Genomic DNA, 16,534 nt, shown 5'->3' on the forward strand with positions numbered 1-16,534 from the left:
AAAAGGCTTTTGAATGCAGATTTAATATCCCTTCCATGTTTACACAACCATTTAAAAATATTGTTTGCCTATGTAATATGGCCTTCCCTATGCAGGCTATTTTGCAAGACTATAGTCTTGTGGATGTTTGTTAGCAGTATGTGTATTGCAAAACATTAATAGTCTCGTTAGGCAATTTATTTCTTTTTTTAAAATCCTTTATCCTTTTTTAAAAAAAAATTTATTGCATTTTAGGTTTGGGGGTACATGTGAAGAACATGCAAGATTGTTGCATAGGTACACACATGGCAGTGTGGTTTGCTGCCTTCCTCCCCTTCACCTATATCTGGCATTCCTCCCCATGCTATCTCTCCCCACCTCCCAACCTCCCGCTGTCCCTCACCTATTTCCCCCCAACAGACCCCATTGTATAGTGCTTCCCTTCCTGTGTCCATGTGTTCTCATTGTTCAACGCCTGCCTATGAGTGAGAACATGCGGTGTTTGATTTTCTAGGCAGTTTATTTCTAAAGCAGTTATAAAACATTGTTCATACAGAACACAGAACTATCTCCACTAGATCCGAAAAATTCAGTGTTAGGCAAGTATTAGGAAAAAAAAACTGAAGATTTATTTCACGAGAATTTTATTTACATTTTTGACATTAACATTTGCATATGAAAAAATGTACATTTATGTCAGCTGAAAACATGCATATGGATTTATACCAACTTGTAATTATTCTTCTATTCTCAAGGAGCTCATAATCTAGTAGGGAAAGGTCACGGTTGTTTTGGGAAGACTGACGTGTATATAAATTGTTACAGAAATGTGGTAAGTTCCTTAAGAATACATGAACAAAGAGCATTGCTGAAATATACGTGAGCAATGAAATTTACTAATGTTCATAGATGAAAGAAGTAAATATCAGGAGACCTAGCACTGGAGGCTGCTCATTTTAGGTAGAGAGAACATATTCAAAGGCTTAGTGGTGTGAAACATTATGGTGGTCCCTATTGTGAAAGTACAATGGTAGACCAGTCTCCTTGTAAAGGTTGAGGTCAATTTCCTCCACATCATACTGGCAAGGTTTGTAGAGGGGAAAATTAACACCTCATGTGAAATACAGGGTGGGATCCACAGCTATTGTTCATGTACAGAAAGCACTGGAATAGTGCTTTTAAATATGTAGTACTTGACATAAATAAAATGGAGTCTAGGCTGGAGATAAACATTTGTGATTGATTAGCCCATAGGTAATAGAAAAAAGTGAATTATCTGAAATTTTCAGCAACTATGAACATTATAGTCCTTACCAACTTTATTTTTATAATGCATAGATATCTAAAGTTCATAAGTAATACTGAGTTGTATAGTGTTGATAGGAATCTAAAAGGAGGAAAATAGAAGAAGAATTTGTCAAAATATTGTTACATTTAAATATAGAAGAATTATGTTTAAGGTAAAATAGTAGTGACCGTTACATCACTGATCCCAGACTAAAAATACAGTATGTTCAGGTGAAATTTTACTCAAAGCTTTGGAAAGGTGATTAAACTCCTACATAAAACATATGCAAAATAATACATGCTTTAAAAAAAACCTTTAGGCTACCTGTTAGAAATTTGAAAACATTCTAAAAATATCCTTTGCATTTTTATTATTGCGAAGTTTATTCAGTATAACATATTACTGACAGTAAGGGAGCCACTTGGCATTATTTTCTTTGCCAGGATAAATTGGGCTCTTCCCTTTTTTGTTTCTCTTACCCTACTCATCTCATCATTCACAGTGTCTTGTCTATTTGATCTTTAACAGTTTTATATGAGTGCTTTCTTGCTGCCACTGCTATTTGAGTTTACATGAAAGGCGTAACCTTCTAACTGATATGAATTTTCTGTCATCTGCCACTTTCAAGCTGCTTACTGATCTCAGAATCTTCTTTGTAAAATTTCACTTTCATTATACCATTCTCCTTAGATATATTGAATTACTTCTCTCTACTTGATGTATACAGATCAAAATCCATGGGCAAGACTATCCTCAAACAGACTCCCGTACAAGCTTCTCCTTCTCTATCAGCCCCATCTCAGGCAAGTTTGCTCCGTAATAACTCATATTCTTTTCCCTGCTCTGGAATTCTGCTCGTTCTCCTCCTTCCCTCCCTTTCCAATACTTACCCACACTTCAGTGTCCAGGTGAAGTCCCATTCTCCTCCACTGGACATTAATAACACTTTTTTCCAAATCTTTGTGACACACATTCACATTTAGAACTTAATCCAAGGATAACTGTTAGTATTCTTAACAGATTTTTATTACTGATTTCCTCAGGTCTGTCTTCCTTGCTTTTCCTGGCTCCTGGAAAACTCCTCAGGGGCTGGCAAATTATTTTGTTCTCCTTGGAATTCCTGGTACTCATCATCGTATTACTCATTTCTGTTAGCAGTTTTTGATGATATGATAAAACAAATATGTCTTTAATAAGGGTGCAAATATGAATATGACATAGAGGAAGGAGGTATGAATATTTTAGTACCTTTTGGGAAATTGCATGCTAAAATGCATGTGAAAATATACAACTCTGTGTACTTGAATCTCTATCACTTTCACATTAACCTGCTTGATTTCCTTCGTAACACTATCAGAAATGAACTTATTTATTTATTTCTTTTTTTAAACCTATATGTTTAGCTCCCATTAGAAGAGGCTCCATAGGAGATGTTCATGTCTTCACTACTCGGTCGCGGCATTAGTATAGTGCCTGGAACTCGATATGTATTATTAGTTGAATGAATGGATGAAAAAGTAAGTTTAGCAGAGTCATACTATGTTAGAATATTAAATAGGACCTAAAGATAATTGTTACTAGTACTCACTGGGTGGTACCACGAAGGAAACAGAAACCCAGAAAAAAGATACTGAGCTAAGTAAATAATATTATAGAGCAAAACCAGGGCACTCATGTAAACCTTATCATGTTATTGTATTCTGTTAAATTAAAAGTTTCTGATATGGGTTGCATCTAAAAAAAGAGGATTCTCTATGAATCTATCTGAGATATATTAATTGTGAGGCCACTGTACTTAGAAATTTTTAAAAGAGCAAAATGGGGCCTTGAAAGATGTATTTGAGAAGAGCAACTAACTCTCAGCTTATTCTTCCATCAAGATGTGGTTTCAAGTAATGTTTGAGAGTGACCCATTTATAAAGAAGAGGTTAAAATTTTCTTGCTAAGAAAAAAAGATATAAATGTTGTGTTGTCTGATTTAAAAAAAAAAAAAACAGCTTTCCTATTTATTTTAATAAGATAACCCTTGGAAGCATAGATTTTAGAAAGCATTCTTTTCTGTCTTCTACACTTACCCTGTACCTCCATCCTTCTCTCTTTCCATTCCATCCTGTCTTTTATACATGGACACATGGATGCACATATATTACATATACAATTAATTTGTATACCTAAGTCATATGCAATGACAATTTTGCAATTTCAGCTATCCCCATCCATGAGGCATCTGTGCTGTATTTCTTTTAATATACAATTTTTGATTTTTGCATTTTGAAGATTTTTGCTTCATAATTCGTTTATGAAACTACAACAAAGTTTAGAAGACGGACTTAGTAATTGGGCAGCTCAAGTCATGTAACAGGTGATTCAGAGCCTATTTATAAAGTACCATCTGTTGTCTTAAGAGACGTTTCAGACTTCTCAGCCATGTTAATTGATTCCTTATAGTTTGTGAGTGGCTTTTCTTAAGAACATGATTGAGGTTGATTTTCTAAGAGGCTACCATCTACAGATGGTAGGAGCTGAGTTATTATCTGAAAAATGTAACATCAGAATACATATGATACATCACAGTGTGTTGTTGGTCCATTGTGTTCTATTCATTTATCCTGTCATGATTCGTATTGTATGACCTTATCCCAATTCTTGTAGTTCTCTTCTTTTTCATTTTTCCTAGTAGTAATGGTGGCAACGATGATAATGATCATGCCACCAACAATAACAGAATTACAGTTAACTTTTTGATATCTGAATATATACGAAGTCACGTACCATTTGGCTTAAATATGCCACTTGATTTCTACAACATTCTGGTACTTAAAGGTTATATTATTTGCCCAACATTTTGAAACAAGAAAATGGCAGAACCAATAAGTGAATACAAGTCTCTGAGAGATTATAGACGTAATCTCTAAAATTCCTTTTTTTTCCTGTTATTTCTCTTTATACTTCATATTCTTGTCAAACTAACCCATTGTTGTTACATCAATTTTAATCTCCTTTTGGTTAATTCCTAAATTGTTATTTATAATCCTTTTTCTTCTTTTGATCTCTGATCTGTATCTCCAAATGCCTGACCAATGCCTTTGCCTGAAGACACTCTGGGAACATCTCTTTCTACTAATATTTAAATCATATTCTTCTTGGTTAGTGATATAATTTTCTTCTTAATTCAAACTCATAACATACTCTGTCACTACCGTTTCTTTCAATTGATATCCACAAACAGGGACCACATAATATTGATTTTATCCACATCCCTGATTTTCTTCACTGTTCTATGTCTACAATATCCCCCATATACACAGGTTTTTTTCTTAAAATAGGGTCTCCTCTGTTGCCTAGGCTGTAGTCCAGTGATATGATTATGGCTGACTACAGCCTCAACATCCAAGGCTCAGGTGGTCCTCCCACCTCAGTCTCCTAGGTAGCTGGGACTACAAACATATACCATCATGCTTGGGTAAATTTTTTGTCTTTTTAATAGAGATAGAATTTCACCATGTTGCCTAGGCTGGTCTCGAGCTCCTATTAACAGGTGATATGTGTACCTTGGCCTCCCAAACTGCTTGGATTACAGAACTGAACCACCATGCACAGCCTACACAGATTATTTTAAATATCATTGCTACTCAGTATATTTTATATCCCAAAAAACAGCCATACAAATTTCATGTTACTGCTGAATCATTTTTTCTAAAACTATTGTAAAGATTTTCTTTTTATTCCATCAGAACTCATTACCTCCTCATTTTATAAAAATAATTATAGAGGCCACAATTGCCATTTGGTACTCACTTTCATCTTTCATAGTGGCATTCCAATAGATATTGGATATATCTGGAAATTGTCTTCACAACTTCAGTCAAGATAGACATCTGCCCATTTCTTGTTAATGTCCTTTCCTTGTTATGGGCCTCTTCTTTCTCAGTAACCTCTTCCTCACACCACCTTCCTGAATTCTACCCTTCCTTCCTTCTGTTTACTTTTCCCAGGCAAAGAAATCTCTCTTTTGATGGAATAAACCATGCCTCAGTCAGTTTTCTCTTTTCCATAGATGTTTAACAAATGTCTTAAAAATTGAGTCAGCTTTGCCAAAATTCTAAACTTGACTATTAATATATGTAGATAATTTTAAAGCTCTGACTTTACACGAAGTACTGTCTTTTCTGGAATCAGATTGATTCTGAATTGATAGAATATGCTTTCTTTCTAGTATCACTACTTTTGACTAGATAATATGGTTCAAGAGGATGTTCATAATATTCTTTTCAAAGAATATATTAGCAAAAATTATGGATAGTAGTTTGAACTAAAGGAATAATTTGAATTCCAAGGAACAGATGGTTTTCATATTAAAGACTACCAAATATTTATCTTATTCCTTATAAAGTAGTGCTCACCACAGTAAAGCAAGTTAATTCGATTATTTTGATTTCAAGAAAATGTTTAATGCACCCAGGATGTACAGCGTACTCAGTACCTGGAAGTGAGTAAGACCCCTACTTTGTGCTTAGAATAGAATGCTAGCTATTAATAAAAAATCATTTTGATGATAACTGTAATGTTAGTTCAAATATAGAGTTGGTTATTTTGTATAAAGGAGTTATATCTAAGTTGAACCCTGAGGCATAAATCAGAATATAAGAAATCTGTGAGAGTAAAGGAGACAGTGTTAGACAACTTTTGGAGGAATGACTATGGATGGCGTGCTGGAGGAAGGGAGGGTGTAGCCAATGTGCCGAGGGTGTCAGATACCTAGGATAAAATGACTAGAGGTTAGTTTGAAAATAGGCTGGAGTTAGAGGGAACCATTGGATTATTGTAAGAGGCGACAATCATATTGTGACACACTGTAATTGTTAGAATGGAGAGGGAGAAAAATTGATCGGGGAGATCATTTAGGAACTACTGATCATCTAGAAGAGAAGATCATGCTTGGACTGGGAGAGGTAATAAGAATGGAAGAAGGCAGGCATGAGGAGTAGAAGAAATTAGTACTTTTAGGCATGAGTTTAAAGATGACTTAGATGTTTTTCTTGAACAACTGAGTTGGGTGATAGTGCTACCAATTTAGAATAGAAAGCGGGAGGATTTGGGAGAGAGAGCAAGTGTAATGAATTTGTCTTAATGCCTGATAAATACTTAGGGTAATATCTGGGTTATTTGAAGTCAAGATAGGATTATGCACCTTAGTAATTTATGCTTTAAAAACCCCAATATAACCATATATTTTTTATTATAGTTTTTCCTTTTCAAGCATGGAAGGCTTTTGATGACCAGAAAGAGTGAGTAAATGCACAACATTCTTGTTTAAGTCACTGACAGCTGTGGGGAATTTTTCAATTTGAATTATTTTTGGTCCTAAATTATGTTTAGTATAATGTGTCTTGGAAACATAAAACAGACTGAAGTTTAAACCGAAGTTATGAGACTCAGATACAAAACCATTTTGTTCTAAGTCCAGTGCACTCTTTCTGACCCTTTCTTGCCAAATTCAGTGAGTTTTGTATCAATGAAGTCATGTAGTTTTCTCAACTAATGGCCATTTTGTCCTTATTTTATGCAACATAGTCTGTTTACCAGCAACTGAAGTAATTTTCCAAATCTCGTTGCACATACATAGCTATGTTCTTTGCAAATACTGTATTTATTTTGAAATGTTAAATGAGACTTAAAGGAACTCATGCTCTAAAGAATATTTCAGTGCTGTTTATTTAATCTTAAAATTTAAGTCATTTTTATCTTATTAAGTCATTTTTATAAATGAGAGACATGTTCTTTTATCATTAACAATGATATTATTTGTTATTACTAATTGACTTTAAAGATAAAAGGTAAATAATAAATAATATCATTGTTTGCTAAGTTCTTTATGGTTTTTATCTTATCTAAGAAAAATCCATAAAAATATTCAAATGATGTTAACACATAAGCAGTTAATATTTAATTCTATTTTTTTACATTTCTTTAAAACTGATGATGATATTACTAATTTTATGTTATGTATGCTTCACGTGTTCATGTTGTGTTTTCCCTTCTGAAGCTGGCATGGGAGCAGTATATGATCTGTAACATTTTGGCTCTCTATACTCATTTTATTCCTCACTGAAAAATCACATACCAATTTTTCAAGGAAAAAAGCAGGATAGAGATATACCATAACTAATCTCAAATATCAAAATCCTTTCACTATTATTCAATGAGAACGATGGTGGTAAAAAGACAAATTATGATATAAATTATGTGAAACTTATATAAAAAAACTTACTAATTCAGTAGCACTGGATTTAGATGGTTGCATTTTCAGTGGGTATCATTTCAAATACATTGCAAATATATTTTATTTTGATGCCTGAATTTATGTGTAGTGTGTGTGTGCCTGAATCAGTGTGTGTCATTGAGAAAAAATGACAGGAATATATTTATATTTTGATATTTTATAGTACAGTCAAAGGGACTATATTTGCTGGAGAAAAAAAAAAAAAAAAAAAAAACACTCCTTGTTCCCAATATGCAAATCCCTTCTATGCATTAAATATCTTAACATTTAGAGATGTAATACCATTCCATTTATGAAGGCATGTTTGTGTTTTTATTCACTTGATGTATTTATTAATGTGATAATTCCTTCTGATGAGCAGTTTTTAGAAAGATTGTTGCTTTGTCTGTGTTCACAGGCTTTTGGTGTGGTTTTCCCAGCCCAGAATTCTTGAATCCCAAGACTTGCCTTCTTGCCAAACTTAAGGAATTGCTTGTGGACACACCCACACCCACTCTGCCTCCACCAGATTTCATGAGTGGCTTTTGTCTTGATATCTCCAGCCAGCCTGGGGCTCACTTGGCCTCACCATGTTTTTTCGGTTCTTGAACACCTTTCAGAACTAGATACTTCAGTACTAAAGTACCTAGATACTAGGTACTTTCCTTAGTACCTTCTCAAAGCCTACAACTTTTTTTTTTTTTTTTTTTTTTTTTTTTTTTTTTTTTTTTTTGAGATGGAGTTTCGCTCTTGTTACCCAGGCTGGAGTGCAATGGCATGATCTCGGCTCACCACCTCCTCCTCCTGGATTCAAGCAATTCTTCTGCCTCAGCCTCCTGAGTAGCTGGGACTACAGACACGCACCACCATGCCCAGCTAATTTTTGTAGTTTTTAGTATAGACGGGGTTTCACCATGTTGAATGGTCTTGATCTCTTGACTTCGTGATACACCCACCTCAGCCTCCCAAAGTGCTGGGATTATAGATGTGAGCCACCGCGCCCAGCCAAGCCTACAACTTTTGATGCACCAAAACCACTTTGTGGTCCAGTTAGGTTATTATCTATTTTTTTGAAAAATTCCCCCTTTTCTTCTATACCTTGTTATACTCACACCTTCACCCATGCATATGTTCCCTGACTCCAGTTTTTTGTTGTTGTTGTTGTTGTTTTTCAGCTGAAATGTTGGTGGAACTACTTATTGGTACGAGGTGTTTTGCCGTTAAAAAACTCTTTGAGGTTAAATACAACAGTCTCTGCAATGAGATTCATACATTAAGAATGCTTCTATTGGCCAGGCACAATGGGTCATGCCTGTAATCCCAGCACTTTGGGAGGCAGAGGTGGACAGATAACTTGAGCTCAAGAATGTCAGACCAGCATGAGCAAATGGCAAAACCTTGTCCCTATGAAAAATACAAAAATTACCTGGATGTAGTGTGCTTGCCTGTAGTCCCAGCTACTTGGGAGACTGGGGTGGAAGGATAGCTTGAGCCCAGGAAGTCAAGACTGCAGTGAGCAGTGATCTTGTCATTGCACTCCAGCCTGAGTGAAAAAGTGAAACCCTGTCTCAAAAAGAAAAAAAAAAAAAAAAAAAAAAATGCTTGTACTTCAAAAGTGGAGGATAGTAAATTTCACTGTCTATTGAATCCTTACATTATTCCAGATTCTTCTCCAGATACTCTCTATACGTTATCTTATATAATTCTAAGATAAATCATATGAGATTAGTTTTCTTAGTTTATGAATCCTGAAACTGATACTCAGAGGAAGATGATAGAGCCACAAAGAATTGTGAAGTTAGCAACAGAGCCAGGACTTTATCTCAGGCCTGCCTGATGTAAAAGGAACCCACACTCTGCTGTATCAGTCTGAGGGCTAGCTAAAATATTTGGGTGACAGAAGTCAACTGAACATTCCATTTATGATGTTAGAACTCAGGTTAATTCATAGAATTTGACAGGGCACATATTTTTTTTTAACAACAGGAAGTCACAGGAAAGCTTGTTCACTACTTAACTTGGGTTCTAAAGTGCAATGAAAAATATGTAGTAGGCCTTGAAAGATATGTTGTTGACTTAGAGAAAAGTGGGTAATGGCAATGAGGTAATGGAGCAGGTTAGCTAAGGATTCCGTTGCTGTTATAGTAATACCTAAGTGTGGTTGCCGTATTTGTGTATAAATCATCCTTTCTGCTTCATTGTAGATCTTTTAGATCTAAATTTCAGCATTGCTTTCTCAGAGAGACTTTCATTGAGCTCTCAGTTGAGGTCAGATTTCTTAGCCTTAAATGCTTTTAAACTACAGCCATGCACCGTATGTTGACTTTTTAGTCAATGAAAGCCCACATATGAAATGATGATCCCATAAGATTATAATGGAGCTGAAAAAATACTGTTGCCTAGTGACATCGTGATGTCATAGCTATTGTGATACCCTACTGCAACCATTCCCTTCTCTTCCTAGATACACAAATACTTAGCAGTATACTATAACTGCCCACAGTATTCAGCACAGTAACATGCTGTACAGGTCTATAGCCTGGGAGCAATAAGCTGTATATAACAGATAGCCTAGATGTGTAGTAGGCTATGCCATCTAGGTTTGTGTAAGGACACCCTGTGGTGTTGGCACAATGACAAAATCATCTAATGACATTATTTCTGAGAAGGTATCTTCGTCATTAAGCATGACTGTAAATATGAGTTCTGCCCTGAAGATATGTGTGTATATATCTCTCACTTCCTCTCTGTCTCCCTCTTTCATTTTCTTTTATATGTGGAAAAGCAACTAAATGCATAGTCCTCAAGTGTATAATTAAGAGCAATAATGTATGCTCCCCTTCATTTCCATTTCAGAGTGTCTAGTCCTTTCTAGCCTTTTCTATTCTTCTAGCAAATATCTTTATTCATGGTTCCAGGCCAGTGAATCTGATGAACTAATGTATTCTTATGTGATGGTATTAGTGAATTAATGTCTTATTTGAGCAATGTCTTATGTTTGAAGAATAATTTACTACGTGGTTCCAAGCTCTTGAAGGAGATGTATTTTATAATAAATATAGGAAACCCCAAACCCTTCACATCGTACCTTCTACTATATCTACATAGAGGCTGAAATACCACCAATACTAGTTAATGGTCTCTTTGGCACCATGTTGCCTTGATTGTCCAGTTGTAATTGAATAAATAAAGATAATATGTTGGTTGATCATCTCCACATTTGACCCTCACAGTTTGTAAATATGGAGCTTTGAGTCCAATTCAGTGTAAGAGCACATAAAACGTAAGAAAGGAGAAGCAGATGTGCTAGGTATTAATGAATATACAGAAATCAACATCATTCCTAGTAGGTGTTTAAAAAAAAAAATCTTTGTTTTTGAACCTTTACCCATTTGTCTGCCCTACTTGCTATAGAAGAGTAAGAATTGTGTCACTGTAAAAGATAGGTGTCAAATTTCATGTAGTTCTCTGCTTGGGCAGCTTCCTTATGATTCCTGAGTAGCTGTCTAACCCCCTATTTGTATGCATACTCCTACTCCAAGTACCAATAAGCTCTATTATTAGGAATCAGATATAATTTGCTCAGTTAAATTGGATCCTAAATAAATTACTTTCCCAGTTATCTCACCCCAGTTTATGGATGACTGGATGCTGGATGCCAGTCACCTGCCTGGTCCCATGATAACTGCCTGTTTTCTAATCTTCTCATAAACACCAGGGGTCTTGGTCTTGGCACTGGATAATTATTATTTTTTTTTTCTTTTTGGTGATTCTTGTATTCTGGATATCATTTTTTTTGTAGTTTGATCTTTTAATATAAACAACCCTTAGTGTCTTGTTTCTCCGTGTTCTCACCCTGAACTTTGTATTTTATAATACAGTATTGATTTTTAACAGATTCAGTGTGTCCTGTATGGCCACTGGTCAAATTATGGTTATAAAATAATCATCAGCCAGGTTTTTTTTTTTTTAATTTTACCTTAGGTGTATACCATATCCAGCATTTCTCCCCATGTTATCTCTCCCCACCCTCTCCACCCCATGCTGTCCCTCCCCTACCCCCCCAACTGCCCCCAGTATGTGATGCTCCCCTCCCTGAGTCCATGTGTTCTCATTGTTCAACACCAACCTATAAGTGAGAACATGTGGTGTCTGGTTTTCTGTTCTTGTATCAGTTTGCTGAGAATGATGGCTTCCAGATTCATCCAAGTCCCTACAAAGGACATGAACTCATCATATTTTATGGCTGTGTAGTATTCCACAGTGTGTATGTACCACATTTTCTTTGTCTAGTCTATCATTGATGGGCATTTGGGTTGGTTCCAGGTCTTTACTATTGTACACAGGGCTGCAATGATACTTTCTGTCCCTCAGTAATCTCTGGTTTCTTAGAACAAACATTTTGGATTAGATATCTTGGATATGTGATTGATATGATCAAGAGTTGATGAATTATGAACATATACTTATGGGTGGGATTTTCTTTAGTGATTCAAGTTTGGGATATTTGGATTTTTAGATAACATATTGACAGCTTGGTTTGCATAATTATAATCGGCATTGTACATAGCAAGGACATGGCTGCTTTTTGTTAAATCTGCACTTTCTAAATATCAAAAAAGGGAAGTGGAGCATAAATCAATTTTTATATAATCTGTTTGAAACATGAGTTTTATTTGCTTAATATGAGGGCTTTAAGCAAATAAAACTCATGTTCCAAACAGATTATACAAGACTTTGTAAGTCTTTCTCTGTAAGTCTTTTGAGATCCTGTGTAGAAGCTGTTCTCATTAAACAACAAACAGTTAATTCCATTCTCTGGTACTAGCTACAAATTCGCTTTCTTGTCCTACTTAACAATTTAAGTAAACGAAAATATTTCTAGATGTTCTACTTCTGTTTATATAAAAACAAAACTTGATTTCCAAACAACAACAACAGCAACAACAAAATACGGACGTGGCCTGAACCTAGATTAATACTGGAAGTTCTGCCTATAGAAAAATACGTATTCTACGTGGGCTGCCTAGAGCAGTTGAGAAAATATAAATGAATATAGTGAAAGTCAGAGAAGATATGTATAAAGGCAAGGACAATCTTGTTTTTGTTAGGTCTCCAGAATTTAGCTCGGTGGTGTGCACAGATTAGTAATACATATTGGTTGAAATCACTACTGGCGTGCTGATAAAATCTTCCCCTGCTACCCTCTCAAGTCATACACAGTCAGGTATATATTTATTTAACTTCTTTTAGGCTTAAGGTACACTTGCTAAAATAATGTTTGCTGTTACAAAGCTTTAAAAATAACTAGGAAGGAGGAGTGGACACAGGAACAATAATGAGAGATAAAAGACTGGGAAGTAATTCTAAACCCAGTGGTTAAGAATGAATTCTACTTTACTAGAAATGACAGGTCAAGTGTTCATACACCATCCCTGGATGACCTTCGGGCTGATTACTTTACCTATCTGTGCCCTAGTTTTTGTCTTTATTTATAGAATGAGAATAATCAAAACACTTACTTCATAAAGTTATTGTGATGTTTAACTGACAAGATGTGTGTAAAGTGCTTGGAACACTTTATAGCATATTCCTCATTTGATCAGTACTTCTTACATTCTGTCAGCTTCATCTATTTAAATGGAAATTGATATCTATTTAAATGGAAATTGATATATATCATTAGAAGGTTTAAAGGGCAAAAATGTCAGTGGAAAAAAAAGGAAGGAAGGAGGTAAGGAGAACTAACAGCAAAAAACAAATACACTTATCAATTAGGAGATATTTTTGAGAATACTATATTTATGTAGTGATTTATGTTCCCTCCCTTTTTTAAATAATTCACTGAAGAATTTGTTAAGAATGATATATTTTATTTAGAGCACTTATAATTTAAAGACATTGGGGGACCTTCCTAATGTCTTTCTAATTCAAGACTGTCCTTTTATTTTTCCTTTTTTTTTTTTTTTTTTTTGAGATAGATTCTCGCTATGTCTCCAGGCTGGAGTGCAGTGGTGCCGTCTCAGTTCACTGCAACCAGCTCCCTGGTTCAAGCGATTTTCCTGCTTCAGCCTCACGAGTAGCTGGGATTACAGGCGCATGCCACCATACCCAGCTAATTTTTGTGGTTTTAGTAGAGACGAGGTTTTACCATGTTGGCCAGGATGGTCTCTATCTCTTGACCTCATTGTCCACCTGCCTCAGTCTCCCAAAGTGCCGGGATTACAGGCATGAGCCACCATGCCTGGCCTATTTTTTCCATTTTTTTTTAAAGTGACATACTATTTAGATAAAAAAGGTAAAGGCAAGACTGTAAAACTAGAAAGGTGCAGTTCAAAAACACTAATTGTATCTACCTATTTATTCAAAGAATAATCAGTCACAGTAAAGTAATATGACTTGTCCTAAGTCATATAACTTCCTAGATGTCCAGTCTGGACTGTTAACAAAGCACTCTTTCATATATAATATTCTCTAACTTGACTTTAGTTACTTAAAGTATTTCCACACAGGAAGTTACCATTTCGAGAATCGGAACATCTCAGTCTTTAGGTAAAAAGTTGTTTTGGTTACCTGCTTTTTCGCTGACCAGGGAGTCTAGAAATGACAGGTGAAATGTTCATATTCACCACCTTCACTGGACACATTTAATATTAGTCAATGGCAACCCGAGTTTCTCCAGCAAACTTAACAAGCATATTAGAAAATGTAAAGATCCTTAAAGAAGAAAATAGTGTTTTTCTAGGCATAATGTCGATTAGAAGCGATAATGTGATATTCTACCACTTTAAAAAAATAGTGATTGACTTATTTCGACTTTTGTTTTACGATTGATCAGTAACCAATTTATTGAAGCCACGTTCGAATAGTAAGGGCTTAAATCTCAAGCAGATTTGTCTGTAGGATTGCCCTGGGACAATGTAGTATAGTCACTCAATCAAAGGTGGCTCTGAAGACACTACATTTAAGTTTTTAATAGACTCTAAAGTAATTTTAGAAAATTGTTTTTTAACTTCCTTGAATTGTTTAATCTACTTTACATTAAAGAAAACTATTAATTTCACTGTAGTTTTAAAAATCCCTAAAATTATAAGTCCAAAATACTTAGTAGAATATGTACTATTATAAATTGCTAATTGATTATGGTGAAGGTCCTAATAATGCAATGATTTTCTTTTAAAGAATGAATTCTTGGGTCACTTGTCATGCATTCACCCATTTGTGATTTAACATCAAAATCTTATAACACAATTATAAGTACTATATAGTTTAGTCTTACATTTTTTTCCCACCTGGCAATCTTTGCCTGTTAATTGGTGTATTGAGTTATTTTACACTTAAGTATTGATATAGTTTGCTTTAAGACTATCAGGTTAGTAATTTCTTTTTATTTGTACTGTCTGCTTTTGTTTCTCTTAGATTATTTTAAATGCAATTGCATATTATTGAAATCTATGTGTAATAACATAGAGTAATAAAAAGCAGAGATCCAAACACCACATGTTCTCACTCATAGGTGGGTGTGGAACAATGAGAACATGTGGACTCGGAGAAGAACATCACATAGTGGGGGCAGTTGACGGGGGTTAGGGGAGAGACAGTGGGGGGTGGGGAAGGTGGGGAGGGATAACATAGGGAGAAATGCCAAATACAGTGTGCACCTAAAGTAAAATAAAAATAAAAATAAAATAAAAATAAAAATAAAAATTTACAAATAAAGAGATCCAAAAAAAAAAAAAAAGTCATAGCTTTCTTGCATATAGGCAAAAGCCGCTTGAAATTTTGTTGTAAGAATTACCTGTGCAGCAATCTTGCATGTTCTTCACATGTACCCCAAAACCTAAAATGCAATAAAATAAAATAAAATTTTTTTCAAAAAAGAATTTCCTATACAATAGCCTTAAACATTTCAAACATCTATGAACAGCCATAAGATGTATTTGAGAACCACATGACAGATGTTTATGAAATGTGAAAAAATATTGAAGATGAGGCTTTATTAAATGAAGAGTCATAACTGCTTCCCATAAAAGTGAATATAAAAGAGATATTGATTATTAACTAATATGTAAATTATTATGGATTACACAATTACAAGAGTATTAGATTATCCTAAAATTAATCAGAAACTATACATAGATGAAAAAAAGTTAGTGACCATTTTGTGAGCACTTGTTTGCTGATCATTGCATTCTAACAGTAGTTTTAAAAGAGAAATCTTGGTACAGCAATAGTTAGATAAACCATTAAAAGAGAATATATAACAAAGTAATGGACCAATTTTCTAAAGAAATCTGATTATATGTTAAAAAATATGTAGACAAGAGTTTGGAATATGTAAGAATTGTTATTGTGGTAATTTGTCAGACATTCCCATACAAATCCATTAACGAATTCATACCACATAACTGATAAATTTTAAATGGTTTAGAGACCTAAGTATAACATATATAATATTTTAAAGAAAAAAAAAGGCAGAATTTCACTTACCTTTAAATGAGGAAAGATTTATAAGCTTGTGAGTAATAAAAAATATCACAAAAGCTGTACTACCACTGTGTTGAATGCTGATAGATTCAATGATGAATATGCCACCTCAGATATCACCAAGGTAAATAGTTTTGCTAATGTATTCCAAAGAATCTCATAGCAGTCAACATACAAGGCAGGGAGATAAGCGGTATTTTTTAGTGTAATTGGAGATTTATTCTTTGAGTTCAAGTTCCTCACCAAAAGATACAGCTGCAGAAAAGGACACCTGACTAAGTGATGATTATGTTTTTCCTTCTAGAAGCCCAATTGCAATCCTCCAGGCCTGCCTCTGTGTATGTATACATATGCTTATACATTTGGGGTACTTCAACTCATAACCTAATTTGGATATAGTCTGGACACTGCTTCAACTGTATGGCAGTCCTCCTTAATCATTTTTGATTTTAGTGGAATCAGAACAGAGGTCAGTTTCCCAGAAGTTACAGGAAGATATGATAACAGAGGGACTAGGT

The 16,534-nt window shown here is 34.7% G+C and overlaps 1 protein-coding gene across 32 annotated transcripts in view; it reads left to right on the forward strand.

The window, feature by feature from the left end:
- ADGRL3 (adhesion G protein-coupled receptor L3) overlaps window positions 1-16,534 on the forward strand; it is an 846,433-nt gene that overhangs the window by 227,941 nt on the left and 601,958 nt on the right. Inside the window, exon 3 of one of the 32 annotated variants that reach the window (XM_074396177.1) lies at window positions 6,513-6,555. The exons of the other annotated variants lie outside the window; for them this stretch is intronic. The gene's annotated coding sequence lies outside the window, so the exon portion shown is untranslated. The remainder of the gene's footprint in view (window positions 1-6,512; window positions 6,556-16,534) is intronic. 32 annotated transcript variants of the gene reach the window in all.

Source organism: Saimiri boliviensis, chromosome 3 (genome assembly GCF_048565385.1).
Source record: "Saimiri boliviensis isolate mSaiBol1 chromosome 3, mSaiBol1.pri, whole genome shotgun sequence".
NCBI lineage: Eukaryota > Metazoa > Chordata > Mammalia > Primates > Cebidae > Saimiri > Saimiri boliviensis.